Source organism: Platalea leucorodia, assembly GCF_965183815.1.
Source record: "Platalea leucorodia genome assembly, chromosome: 2".
NCBI classification, from domain to species: Eukaryota; Metazoa; Chordata; class Aves; order Pelecaniformes; family Threskiornithidae; genus Platalea; species Platalea leucorodia.
In genome coordinates, this window is record NC_138824.1 from 32,737,682 (window position 1) to 32,750,992 (window position 13,311).

The following is a 13,311-nucleotide window of genomic DNA, read 5'->3' on the forward strand; positions in this document are numbered from 1 at the left end:
CTGAGTGATGGAAGGAAAAGTAGAAGGAATAATAGAAAGATCCAAGGAATAGTGAGACTGTAACCATACCTTCTTCACTGTCAATGTCCTTCCCAGCAGTTTGTCTGCTGCCCATCTGTCTGGCTGTGGGTGTGGAGGAGAGATGGTCCAAGTGGCTATGCAAAACTGCATCATTAAAAAATCTGCAGTGGAGGAGGAGAGAAAACAGAGGGTAACGATACATACTGCCTCGGTTACAGGGTGGTCCTTGTGGCCAGGGTGCATTCTGCCTGCCTGCCTTTCCTGAGCTTGGCTTGGCTTGCAAGGCTTGGAGAAATCCCTGCCATTTGTAAAAATGAAAGGATGCTGGAGGATGCGGCTGGTCAGACAAGTGAAGATGGTCACTTGCTCTCTCTAGCCAAACTAGCCCATACAAGTCTGCTCCAGGGTGGTGGATGTTTACATACATATTAATGTGATGGTAAGCTCACAAGGAGCACTAGTCGATCCACTCTGGATTATGGAAAGAGCCAATACTCAAGTATCTGCACCATTTTTGCAGACATGACTTGGGACAGTACAGTTCTTAAGGACCTTTTGTCCACAATCCTCATTCTTCACACAAATACCTTCTGGTACCTTCCACGAATGAGGAATATTTTCTTTTTTTTTTTTTCCCCGCCTGAATGCATCCAGCACAGTGGGCAGGAAGAGTCACCCAGGCTCCCACTTATCTTAAATACCAGTTTACACCATATGGGACAGCAATACCTACCATGTAACCTGCTGGTGCCTGCATCTGATGCTGTGCCCCGCACACAGGACATGAGCCTATTGAAGCTCCTAGGTGGGGTTGTTCTGGTTCCAAACACAAGGTGTTGACCAAGGGCCTGGTTACACTCAAAACTCCTATAGTCTTGCTTTAGCCCTAACACCTAAGGCCAGCTTCACTTCCACGCGTGCACAGATCCAGTAACTGGTCACAGACAAAAGGCTTCATTTGAAATCCAAATAATGTCACTCTTCTGATTACTCCCCCATGGACTGTTTTTGCGTCTGTCTCCCTGCAGTATAGCAGCTTTGGTCTCCATACATAACCCATAAAAACAGAGACATTAAAAGAGAAACAAATTGTGTCAGAATAACTGAAAGCTTAATGGGAGTGCAAATGAGGCAAAAGTCAGTATATTTGCATTTATTTTCACTAGTTCTCAGATTTACAGGAGATCCAGCAAAATGTAATTTGATAGTAAGCCCAGCTAGTTACAGTATCCAAGGAGAGTGAAAATCCCCTCAAACTGGATGAAACTTGATGCTGCCAGCATACTGCTGAATCCCCTCCAGTGTATTTCCAAATCACATTCCTCCTTTACTCTGCTGAGTGCTGCCCAAAGAATCAACAGTAAATCAAGCAACCTGCAATACACTTCTTTTTTATAATGCATCTATAAATTTCATGGAACTATGGATTTCTTCTTATGAAATTTAATTTGAGTCACTTGGGGAAACATTTCCATATTGAAAGGAACTCCTGGCTTTCATTGTACTTATACTTTGCTTTTACTGAATTGCAAATGCTCTGATTTAAAGGGACATAGTCAAGGTAAAGCCTGCCTGCACGAAAGCCATAGGGCCCATTTCCACTTGGCAAGAAAAAAAAGGCAGCTGCTGAGCTGAGCAATCTCATCTCCGCCAACCACTTGAGGATGGGCACGGCGAACACAGGCTTATGAGTGATGCTGGCTTTTCTGCCTCCTGGATTGCTGTGTCACGGGGAGGATAAGGCAAGAGCCTGGCCATCATTTGCAGTAAGGCTGACTCACGGAGAGAGCTGCCGCCGACCTGCCTCAGGTCCAAGGAGCACCCAGCAATGATCTCTGCATTCCCATCCCTAGATTTCTGTGAATGGGGCTTTTTGAAAATATGTGGGTCTGAGTGAAATAATGGGTGCACAGTGTAAATTGAGTAAAGCCTTCACAGCACCAAAACTGATTGGAAATTACATTTGTATTTAAAAAAAAAAAAAAAAAAGACTGTTCAATATAATTTCTGGATTCCCCAGGCATTTTCTGACAAGCTCTGCTCCCATGATGTTTTGTAACACACACTCTCAGGTGCAAACGAGTCAAATGTTGATGTTAGTAAAACAGAGAGAAGAGGGTACTGCAGCAGCTTTCAGCTTATGTCTCATAAACTAATACTACACGGTCTGCAAAATGTAGTTAAGAAATGTAGCTGTGCTGCCAGCAGACTCCAGTTCAGTATGTATAGATGCAACACAAAATGTTAAGAGGGCAAAAAATCAGAAATGTCTGAAAACATCATGGTTGGAGAATGAAAAGGGAATCCAAATGAGGAAATGAGACTGAGGCTTATACTTAAAAACCACTGAAAGAAAATAAATTCAGGAAAAAAACCTTCAGTTAGGCTTGGATATCAATGCAGTTTACTTTAAAGAAAGAAAAAGGCACTAATAGGTGCTTAAATATAGACATAGATGGTGAGTAAAATAGCAGAGGAAAGGACATCAGAAACTTGTCAATGCAAGGAGAATAGAATAAAGAGGCAGAGGTTAGAAAGCATTTGTATCTGGTTAGAATGATCAATCTGACCTCTTGCTGTGTCTATCTTTATGGCGGTAGGTCCTGTCCCTCCACATGGATGTGTATCACATTTCATAGCTGACTGGGAGCAAGGGTAACATGCCACGGATTTTCGGAAGCACCCACTAAGGCCTGGGGTTGCTGCTGCTGTTGCACATCCATGGCAAAGGTGTTGCACACCTTGTCACTCTGTCTGGTATCTCCTCCATAAGCAAAGCATGTGCATGGAGCTGCTGATTCACATAATAGCATTTAAATATCACTATGCCCAGATATAAATTGAGGGACCTCTGGGGAACATGCTGACCTGAGCCAACTTTCCAGCCCTGAGAAGTGTTGGCATTGAATCCAGTGACATGACTGAAACAGAGCCCACAGGAGCCTGGGGCAAAGATGAGGGATAGCACGGGAGAGCCGTGATGTGGGCTGATCAAGAGACCTCCATTTTTGTCACTGCACAGAGACCAAAGCAGCTCCACTCACTTGCTCACTGGTGCACAAGTAGAGCTGGGAAAATTGCTGTACTCCAGGCAGGCTCTTGCAGAGAAACCTGTTTGAATCCCCTGCATCACACTGTTCTGTGTCAAGCTCTGAGACAGAGGGCATCAGCAGGAAACGTATTACAAAGAAAAAGGCTAAAGTAATACAGCAATCACCTTCACTGGGTTTTCTAAGAACTGGTTAGGGACCAGTCTCCTAAGAGATTTTTGGGTGAATTTGCTGGTGTCGCAACAGTGTCATGAGCAAGAGTTGCCTCTGGCCTTTTATCCTCCTCTTATCACATATACCCACCCAATTCAAATTAAGTTCCCAGTGCCATGCTCTCTACTTTCCCACCACTCTCCCACACTCCTGGTATCTTTAATGTTGCCCTTTTTTTTTTTGCTTTATCTAGTGGTTTTGTTGCAACTGCCTACATGGATGGGTGTACCTCAAGAAAGAGGTGAGCTGCCTTCATGAACATCCTAGAAACAGCTTTATATATCATCAGTGATAAATGTCCCATAGTCTGGGAACACGCAGCTCAGAAAATGTCTTGAGATCCCCTCCTGTGCTGCATATCCTGGTTTCCATGAAATAATGGCATGTATCCACATACCTGAAAATATGTCCAGCTACCTGTATGGTCTTTTTATTTTTCCAAGAAAGGCTTGAATATTTTTGTTCTATGCACTGTTTGCATTTCCAATATTTTATTATTACTTTTTAAAAATCTAGTTTAAAAAGGAGAAATATGGTTCCTATGAAGCAGATACGAGATTGCCAGTACAACCTTGGTTTGGTGCAATTTTGGAAATCTGGATTTATTTGCTAAGTAAAAGGATTTTACTGTTATATGATACAGTAAATATTCCCTTAAGAAACCCTTTAATCAAGGAGATGTACCATTTCAGGGTGGAATTGGTTTGTGGGCTAAATCATCATATATGTTAACTAGAGTTTAAAGTGTCAAAGGTCTGAAACACGTAGAGCATCATTTACAACTGGTAAGGCTGGCGTATAGCTTGCTCTAGGTCATAAATTATCTTTCTACCCACCTACCATCTGCACATCTATTGCTTGCATGCTGGTTAAATATTATTTGAAAGTATTGCAGCATAAATAAAATTAGCAATGGGTGAAATGAGGTGAATTTAAATTGACTTCTCAGTTCCAAATATTAAGAAGAGTTTAAAAGGATTTTATCAAATGACTTGATATAACCTTATTTCTCGGTCTTCTATGGAATGCCATGTTTTGTCACAGGAGTGGGAATCACAGGTCATCCTCAAATGAAGGGAACCACTTAGCTAATTTTGTGTCTTTCCAGTTCTGACTTAGTATTTATACCATCAGCAGAACAGGTGATTGAAAAATGTCTCGGTGCCAAATGTGTTAACTAACACAATGCAAACGTAGGCACCTGGGCCATGACGGGGGAGCTGGTCCCTTCTGCAAATCACCGCTGAAGCCCCTGGGAACCTGGAGGTATGAGGAGATCAGTACTACTCCACAGTAGTTTTCCTTATCGCACAGGAAGCCTGCTTCTAAACTGTATGAAAGCAGGCTCTGAGGCTGTTTGTTTTCCTTGCTTTCATTTCCACAGAGTAAGTGGTTTCTACGCATGTGTTCCTGACCGCTTTGGATGCGGCGGCGTTATGAGTGTTTACAAGTGGACTGTTTCCCTCAGCCACTTTTATTTTCTAGCATGCATGCTACAGCACCCAGTACAACTCCCAAATTTTTGTATTGCAATAAAATCCACATGTAGCTGACTTCAGAGAAGTCCTGTATGTCTTTCCATCTTGCAGTTCTCGAGGACTGCAATGGAGGCAGCTCTCCCAGTGTTTAAAGCACTGACAAGAACAAGGTGCCAGGCAACGTATCTCTCAGGGCTGACACTATTGCCTTTCCAAAAGGCAGATTTTAGGCAGCTGTGCCTCTGCCTGCATTTTCTGTGTGCAGTGATCTGCAAGCACATTTTCGGTTAATGCTGGAGTGTGATTGCAGCTCATTTGTGAAGTGACTGCTTCCCTGCAGATAGGCTGGTCAGTGGCTCAGGGCTTCCCCTCGTCATCTCAGGCAACCATTCAGGTTGGAAGGTACCTCAAGAGATCGTCAAAGCAGGGTCAGCAGTGAATTCAGATGAGAAATTAAACAACTTGATTCTTCTGCCCGTCATCATGAGACCAGACCCCTCTGGGGCTTCCTGCCACGGAGAGGGACGGCTATGCAAGTGCTTGTGAGAAAAAGGAGGTGGGAAGGAGATATGGTCCATTTTAGGAACAGAGATAAGAAACATTTCAGGCAGTTGAGCCCAAAAGGCTGTAGGGGAGGAAGGAAGGGAACAGAGAAATTAATCTTGGGCATTTGAGATAAGAGTCATGGTTTCAGAAAACATAATTTTTATTTATTCTTCAGAGCCTTCAGACTGGGAACAAAATGTGATATATGGCCTAACTCTTCTGACTTTTTACTTCATACAGCCATTTGCACTTAGACCAAATGAGTGAAGAAAAGCTGTGCTGCTGCTTGGATAGTCTTGTACCTCTGCCCAGGATAGATACAAATGGAAATCCCACCAGGTACAAGAAAGAAGAGGAGCCAGCTCAAGCTTAGTCAGTTCTGTGTAATACAAACTGTTCTTGAGGGAAATCCTCCACATAGACAGATTAAGCCTGGCTAAGGATCAAATGCTTCTTTAGCCACTACCAAAAAAAAGACCACATCTTTCCATGGGCTCCTTTCTTCAAGCAGAAATTGCTAACTGCTTTGTTCAACCTCCACAGTCTTTAGATTTTACTTTACTCAGGCCTGATCTGCCAGGATGCCAACTGAGTTAATGTTCTCAGGATAATTACAAATTCCAAAAATACATTCTTTTGAAAGGTCTGAAGCACTTGCAGAAATACAACTTGCCACTTGCACCTGCCCCGATCCAGTTTAGGGACATCATTAAAATAATTGCACCCCCTTTAAGACACTCCTTTATGCAAGTATATGAACATATAATAGCTTTAAAGATCAAGAACATTTTATTGCCCACTGTCTTTGAGTGATGCATCATTAGATCTGCCTGCCTTGGGTTTCGCCTCCAATGCTGATCTCAAATAATGATTTGCGATTGGTAGTGCCCCAATTTTATGTCCCCATACCTTTTTGAGTTAGACAGTAAAGATGAGGAATTGACACCAGAGGTTCACTTCATCACCTCAGCAACTCCCGTTTAGTCCCATTTCAGTTGGAGTTATATGTGTCTAAGGATCTGAGCCAAGGACCCTCAAGGTGAGGTCTCCAAAGCTCACTGGAACAGGCAGGACTTCCTGGGATGTTAAAATGTTTCTGCACTGGTAAGGAACTTCTAGGGGATTTAAAGTGGGATTTGGGTATCTTTGAGGATCACCTCTGCTCCTTGCATCCCTATACAGTCTGCTGTAGGGCAGACTAGAAGCAACAAAGGGCCTTGGACTATACCTACTCCAATCACTTCTGTAACGAGAAGCCCCTTTTCCTTCCTGTTGTTTATAGTCCCATATGGTTTGCTGCAGTAGCTTTCCCCTTTGGTTACGTGAATGATTAGCAGTACATCCAAATGAAGGCACATTTTGAAAATGCAGTGACTTTTGTTCCAGTGAAATAATAATCCACAGTTTATGTTGCAAACTTAACCCCAAAAGTAAGTTCCTGGTAATTTTTGGCCATCTTCGTAACTGGTAGGCAGAGTGCCACCAGCAAATAACTCTCTCTTCTGCACAACTAAGTTCTTTACTTTATAGAGACTGACAAAGACTTTTGGGAACTGCCAGAAAAATAACTCCTGGGAGAATGGAAACAGGACATGGAAACACTTATACAGCATTTGAGAAGACTCTAGCTGTGAGTTACTTTTGCGTGGATGGATGGATAGATAAATCAATAGGCACATAAACAACAACAGACAGAGAAGATACACAGTTCACTGAAGTTTACGGTTCTCTGGAAAAGAGTCTTGCATAAGAGCTCTGGGTTTGCACACAGCAGTCCACTCCATTGTTATTTCCTATGCATTGTGGCACATGTATCAATCCTGAACACAGCAGAGCTTTACAGCATATGAGTCACAAACTCAGAGTTTGCTGTCCTACCCAGCTTTTTCATTCGGTGGGGCAGCTGCTCAGCTGATTGTTGGCAACCACTCCCTGTTGGTTAAAATGGCAGCTAAAATGTTAACAATGACAAAGGCTTTCCAGATGAATTTAGGGGCATTTTCTTCTTTGAGATGTGCAGAATTTCTGTGTAATGATTCCTCTGAGGAAGAGGAGGGTTTTACAGCTAAAACATCAGTTCTGAAGCCTCAATAGACCTCTATCCTGTTCCTTGTCACCCTGTGCCAAGGGGATTATGCGTTTTCCCCACTGCACAGAGATATTTTGTAATTTAGTTGTATCTTCTTTGGCAACCCCACTGCAAATGGACAGAGCCTTACAAGGTATGGCATGTTGGTTTGCAAGACCCCAAAGATTGCTCCTGTGTGCTTAGCTACATCCTCCTGTTGGAGTATCCATCTGTAATTTCTACTGTTTTTTCCACCTCAAACATGTTTGCTAAGTAGATAAAAATTATCCGTATTGATTTATATAAGATAGACGAGCCACGAAGGAACAAGTAACTCTACAAGGTCACTCTGAAAGCTTTTTACGCAGCCAGAAAGAAAACCTTGATTTCTTGGTCTCTGTTTAAATTGGCCAGTGGGATCATGTGTGGGATACTGTGGGATCGTATTCCCTTGGAAGTGCAGATGGGAGACTTTTTCAGACTATGCCAGAGCTTTTGTCCAGCCCACACACCCACTGGGGACACCAGACCCTGGAGGGGGCGGGTGGCACATGCCCGTGTCTCATTTCAACACAGAGTGGGAGCACACACCTCAGAAATGCTCCTGAGTACCCCAGTACAGATATAGATTGAATTTCTTACCAACACCATTCCTCCTCCCTCACGCTTATTTCTGTCAGGAGCAACATCCCAAACTCAACAGGACTATATTTTTTTCTGGTTTGATTTTCTATTAAACAAAAGATATGCTGTGGTGCTTGTCTGATTCCTGCAGCTACAGACTCATGGGTTAATGTATAACCAGTATATTCCTGAAGTATTTAAATTGCTATTTCCCTTCACTTTGCCAAGGTAATGAGGTGTTTGATGAAGGGAGTTCAGCTGCAGACCTGCAAATGTACATTCTGTAGGCTAGAGAGAAACCACAACAGGCTCTCGCGTTTAATATTCTGATAAATTGGGCACTTCTGCACCTTACATCAGGCAGTGACACAATGCAGCCTTGTTAATCCAAATAGAAAGTGCTCCTTCAGTAATGGAGTCCAGGTCTGTTTCAGCAAAATTAGATTTGCATCACTAATTCAAAACACCATAAAAATCCAAAGGATGCTCTGGAAGTGGAGGTTGTCTGCTCATCTGTTCAGATAAGTGAAGCATAAAGCCTCAGCCATGTGAGGAGGTAATGGAACAAGTTGATGCCAGCATACAGTGCTGGTTAGTTAGATTAAAAGAGCATATCTGGTGATGATTGTCTTCTGTTTTTTTCTGAGAAACACATCAAGAAGTGTATTAAAACAGCTCAGAATCACTGACGGGTTTTGTTATCTACTGCCTTGTCTCGCATTACTGATAACTCCAAGACCGTCCTTCTTTTTCAAGACTTTGAACAATGTAATTAAGGTTTCTTGGAAATAAATCAATACTTGATATCACCTCTGAATAGCATGCTGGCCAGACAATCTGCCTTCTCTATTGAGACATGGCTAGGAGTCACTGGTGTCAGAGTTTAAGCTCTCACCTTTTTGCTTCTGTGTTTTCTTTGTAGGGGAGGTTTTCTTGTTGCAGTTAAAGGTTCAAACCTTTCTTTCACGGGGCCACAGCTGCTGAATCACAGCACACACACACTCAGCAGTCAACTCCAGAGGACTGTTGTGATTGACTCTGATTTCGTTAACCCTTGCTGCAGGTCCGGGTGGAAGGTGGGCTGAAGGCAGATCGACTGCGGTTTTTAACTGTTGTCTTCAGGAGCTGTTCATCACACTTTGCCTCTGCTTCATCCTTTATTCCCCAGCAGTACACACAGAAAATGAGAACGCAATAGACTCTCAAATAGTGTTACTCAGTGGGGAGGGGAAAGGCACTCTGTGGGGTGTCGAGGGGGTACTACCCCAAGGCAATTATGCCTCTGCTTTTAGCTGCCCCTGGTAACACCTCTCTTTCAGGCACCAGGATGGGCAGTCATTTTAGTAAAGATTATTTACCTTTTTTTAACGTTATTAATTCAGAAGCTGCCAAAGTTTAGGTAAATTCTCCAGAGGCTTGAAACTGTTTAGTCGGAATTTTAAGGGATACAAAATTGCACTTCTGAGCAGTTAGGTCATAGTAAGCCCTAGGACTCTTACTTTTGCTTTGAAATGATGCTGAAATAGGAGGATTTACTACAGCCTCCAAAGTCTGGAGGTTTGTTTAAAAAAATAAGAAACCACAGAGGCCTTGATACTGAGCTAATTCATCTGTCTATGCTGCTTGACGCTTTTCTCTGCAGTGAGGGACAGAAAGGGCCAAAACCTTGATGTTTTCTGTTTGAAGTTTCCTTGGGAAGAACCCCCAGTAAAGACCACCTGCCAGAGAGAGGCGGCATCATTGTGCCGTATGTGCAGACACCACCCATCTCCAAGCCCCTCCAGCCTAGCTCCATCCCACGCTGACGCTGTGACATCTCAGCCTCTGAATGCACTAGCACCCAAGGAGCTCCCCCTGGGAGCAGCAGGAACCCCTCTGCCCCTTCACATTCTTGACTTGGAGAAAACCCATGGAGATTTTCCCACTATCAGCTGATGAGGCTGTTGGGAAGGGCTCCTCCTGCAGTGCTCTGGTGAGGAGGTAGAGGAGGATTGTATTAATGAGTTTGCATTATGGTTGCAGACATAAAGAGAAAGAAAGGGTTCATTCAGATACTCAACATCGGAGTTAAACATCCAGTGTAATGAAATCCTCTGGCTGCTCTTTGCCAGACCAAGCTGAGCTGTTTCAGCTGGGACAGATTGGATCTGAAATGTGTCTTCAGGCAGAATGGGGAAAAAATAATCATCCTGATGACATAATGGAGGAAAATCAGGGTCACAAGCCTGGATGGTGATTGCTGCCAGACAGAGGTTACCCATAATCTTTCTTGGCCACATCCAAAAGAGTGCTGCAGGGAATCAGTTCCCTCTCCTCAGTGCACCCAGGGAACAGGGCTAAAACATCTACGTACTTAGGATTAAACAGACTGTCCTGTCATACGCATGGTCCTAAGAAGATGCTCTTCAAATAAGCAAGTCTGATGGAATTCTGGTGTAATTTATGGGGTGGGGATGCACTAGACTCCTAATGCTGTCTCTCTTCTTGTCCTTGCATGATTTACCAACACTACTTCTGACACCTAATTCAGTTGCCTAAATTTGGCATGTCATTTAAAATAGCAGCTTACACTCTCCACAATGGCTGTGGAGAGTGAGAGACCTCCAGAAGGCATCCTCCCTTGTCATCTCCCACGACTGACCACAGCAGGGGCTGCATGCCACTTCGCCTGCCTTCCGTCTCCCACTGTGGTGTAGGACTTGGATGGAGAAATCTGGGCCTGAGTCTCTCCTCATCTTCATCTTTTTCTGTGACACATACATATTGTAGTAGGTAGAAGTACCGAACTGTTTTAAAGCCCTGACGGTGAAAGATGCGATGTACTCTTGCTGCTATAGCACCTAACAGTGAACACAACAGCTCAGCACAGAGAGGTCTCTCAGCCTCATGAAAAATGCATCTCTTCTCTTGTGGCAAAGGAGATTTGAAGAGCCGGTGAGCATGAACTGGAATTTTTCTGTTAAATACAGCATGAAAGTCTTTCTTTAGAAACTAAATGGATAAAAACAGTGCATGAAATTGAAGTTGATAATTAGCAAGTCAGTCCCAGTGAGGAGCTCATAACTGCTTTGACCTTCGGGCTTTGTGCAAGGGCCGAGAGGGGAAGCACATCTCCCCAGCTGCGCACCACAACAGAGCCCACATGGTTTTGCCTGAGGAAATGGCAACGCAGCGAGCTAAGCCCTGGCAAAAACATCAAATTGCAGATCAAAGGTAATGTACAGAAGAGATTGGTCCTAAGCTGCCTGACAGAAAATTAAGATGAAGAGCTAATTCCCTCAGAGCTGCTCATAGTGTTGTCAGCAAAGCTCCAGCATGCAACCCAGCTGTCTGTAAGAGTTGCCATAGGCGGGGTGAGGTTTCCCAAGTCTTTCTTGGTTGGAAAGACAGCATTGATCTGTCTTTCATGATCTTAATTTCACAGCCATAGAAGCACAGATACTTTTCTGGCCACTACTATTACTTGATACTTCTCGATGGCCTCAAGCTGCACCAGGGCAGGGTTAGGTTGGATATTAGGAAAAACTTCTTCACCGAAAGGGTGGTCAAGCATTGGAACAGGCTGCCCAGGGAAGTGGTTGAATCTCCATCCCTGGAGGTATTTAAAGAACTGATAGACGTGGTGCTCGAGGACATGGCATAGATGGACTTGGCAGTGATAAGTTAACAGTTGGACTTGATGTTCTTAAGGGTCTTTTCCAACCTTAACGATTCTATGATTCTATGATTCTCTAAAGAGTCATTACTTCCATCTGTATGTCACCGCTATGTTGTGGCCCTGATCCACAGCCTGTGAAGTCAGCAGAAAGCCTTCCAGAGGACTTTCACTCCGTCTTCTGGTGAGGGATAGGAACCCTGAATGGAGAAAAGTCTTTGCAGCATGATTCAAAGGTTCACAGAATTTAGGATGGAGAGGAAACATTAGATCATATAGTTGGGCCAGCTGTGCACCGTATACACCAGTTCACCTATACAAGTGGGCACTGGGGTCAGAGACCTGCACTTCTCTCAAGTATCTCTTCCCATCTCATGTTGAAACTAGATGGAAACACCTTTTACTAACTCCACGTAACTGCACGCTCTAGTACAGTCACTTCCCAGTCCTTTCTTTGCTAAACTTTCAACCTCTCATTTGCAGGCATTTTTCCCAGCCCTTAAGTAATTTTTTATTGCTTGTCTTTATTGTCTCCTCCCTTATGACATCCACACTGATGTTGTGACTACCAGCACGAGATATACTTTCATGGGGGAAAATTATGTTTCTTACTCATCACCCGCCTGTTTATACAAGCAAGAATTACGTTTTTAGCTCTGCTTACCACGCACTTGCAATGGGAGCTCGTCACTGCTTCCGAGCGACTGTCCTCCGTTTCTTAGGTGGGGCTTGTGTTTCTTGTAGCTAAATTTTGCCAGCTTTTGCTCTTGGCTTCTATTCTAATGCTTTTTGTTTTAAGAAGCCTGGTGTACCAGGAGAGCCAGATCTCTGCAGATAAATCTCCCATGATTTACCTTTACACTAAACTTTGTGCCAGCCATTAATTTCATCTGTAGTGATTTCATAGCTATTTCTGGCTTGATCTCAAGAGTCTCAGTTTAAGGTCTAAAACCTGAAAACATCCTTTGTCTTTTTCTTCTGTGAAGTTATTCAGGAACAGCTAACACGAATTCACACAGTAACCTTTGGTAGCAAAGGTTTTAGGATGGTTTTATGACGAGATATCATCAACTCAAACAGTCTGCAAAGCCAGCCAAGGTGGATTTTTTTTCCTGCTGTGTCATATCAGGATATGATGTGAGAGAGAGAAAAGGAGAAGGGCAAAAGCCTGAGGGGGAACCAGCCAAGCCCACTGCTGCTAGCATGCCTCAGGTGCGCTGTAATCTGCACCCCTCCCTGTAATGCAATGAATAGGAGAGGCAGGGACACTTTTAAAATAACTTTCACTGCAGTTACAGATATGAAGTGTCACTCCACAGCTATGATTTACCATCACCCAGTCAAGTCACTGTTGGTACCTGGGACATAAAACCATGCACAAAGCAGAGGTGGGACAAAGGTGCCAGACTATGGCCAGGCAGTGCTGCCAGCACTCACTGGGATGTGTGTGCGAAGGAAATAATTTGAGTCACGTGAAGAAAACCGGGGTAAGCGAAATCACTGTTGGTTGAACAAACAAATCTAACACGCTGTAAAGCATCCTGGTTACCTGCTCTAACTAAGCTAAAAAAAAAAAAAATCCTAGTTGTAGCTAATTGAGATATTGTACCTAAAATTTCACTAGTGTCTTTTACAATGGAGTACTTTCTTTCCTAT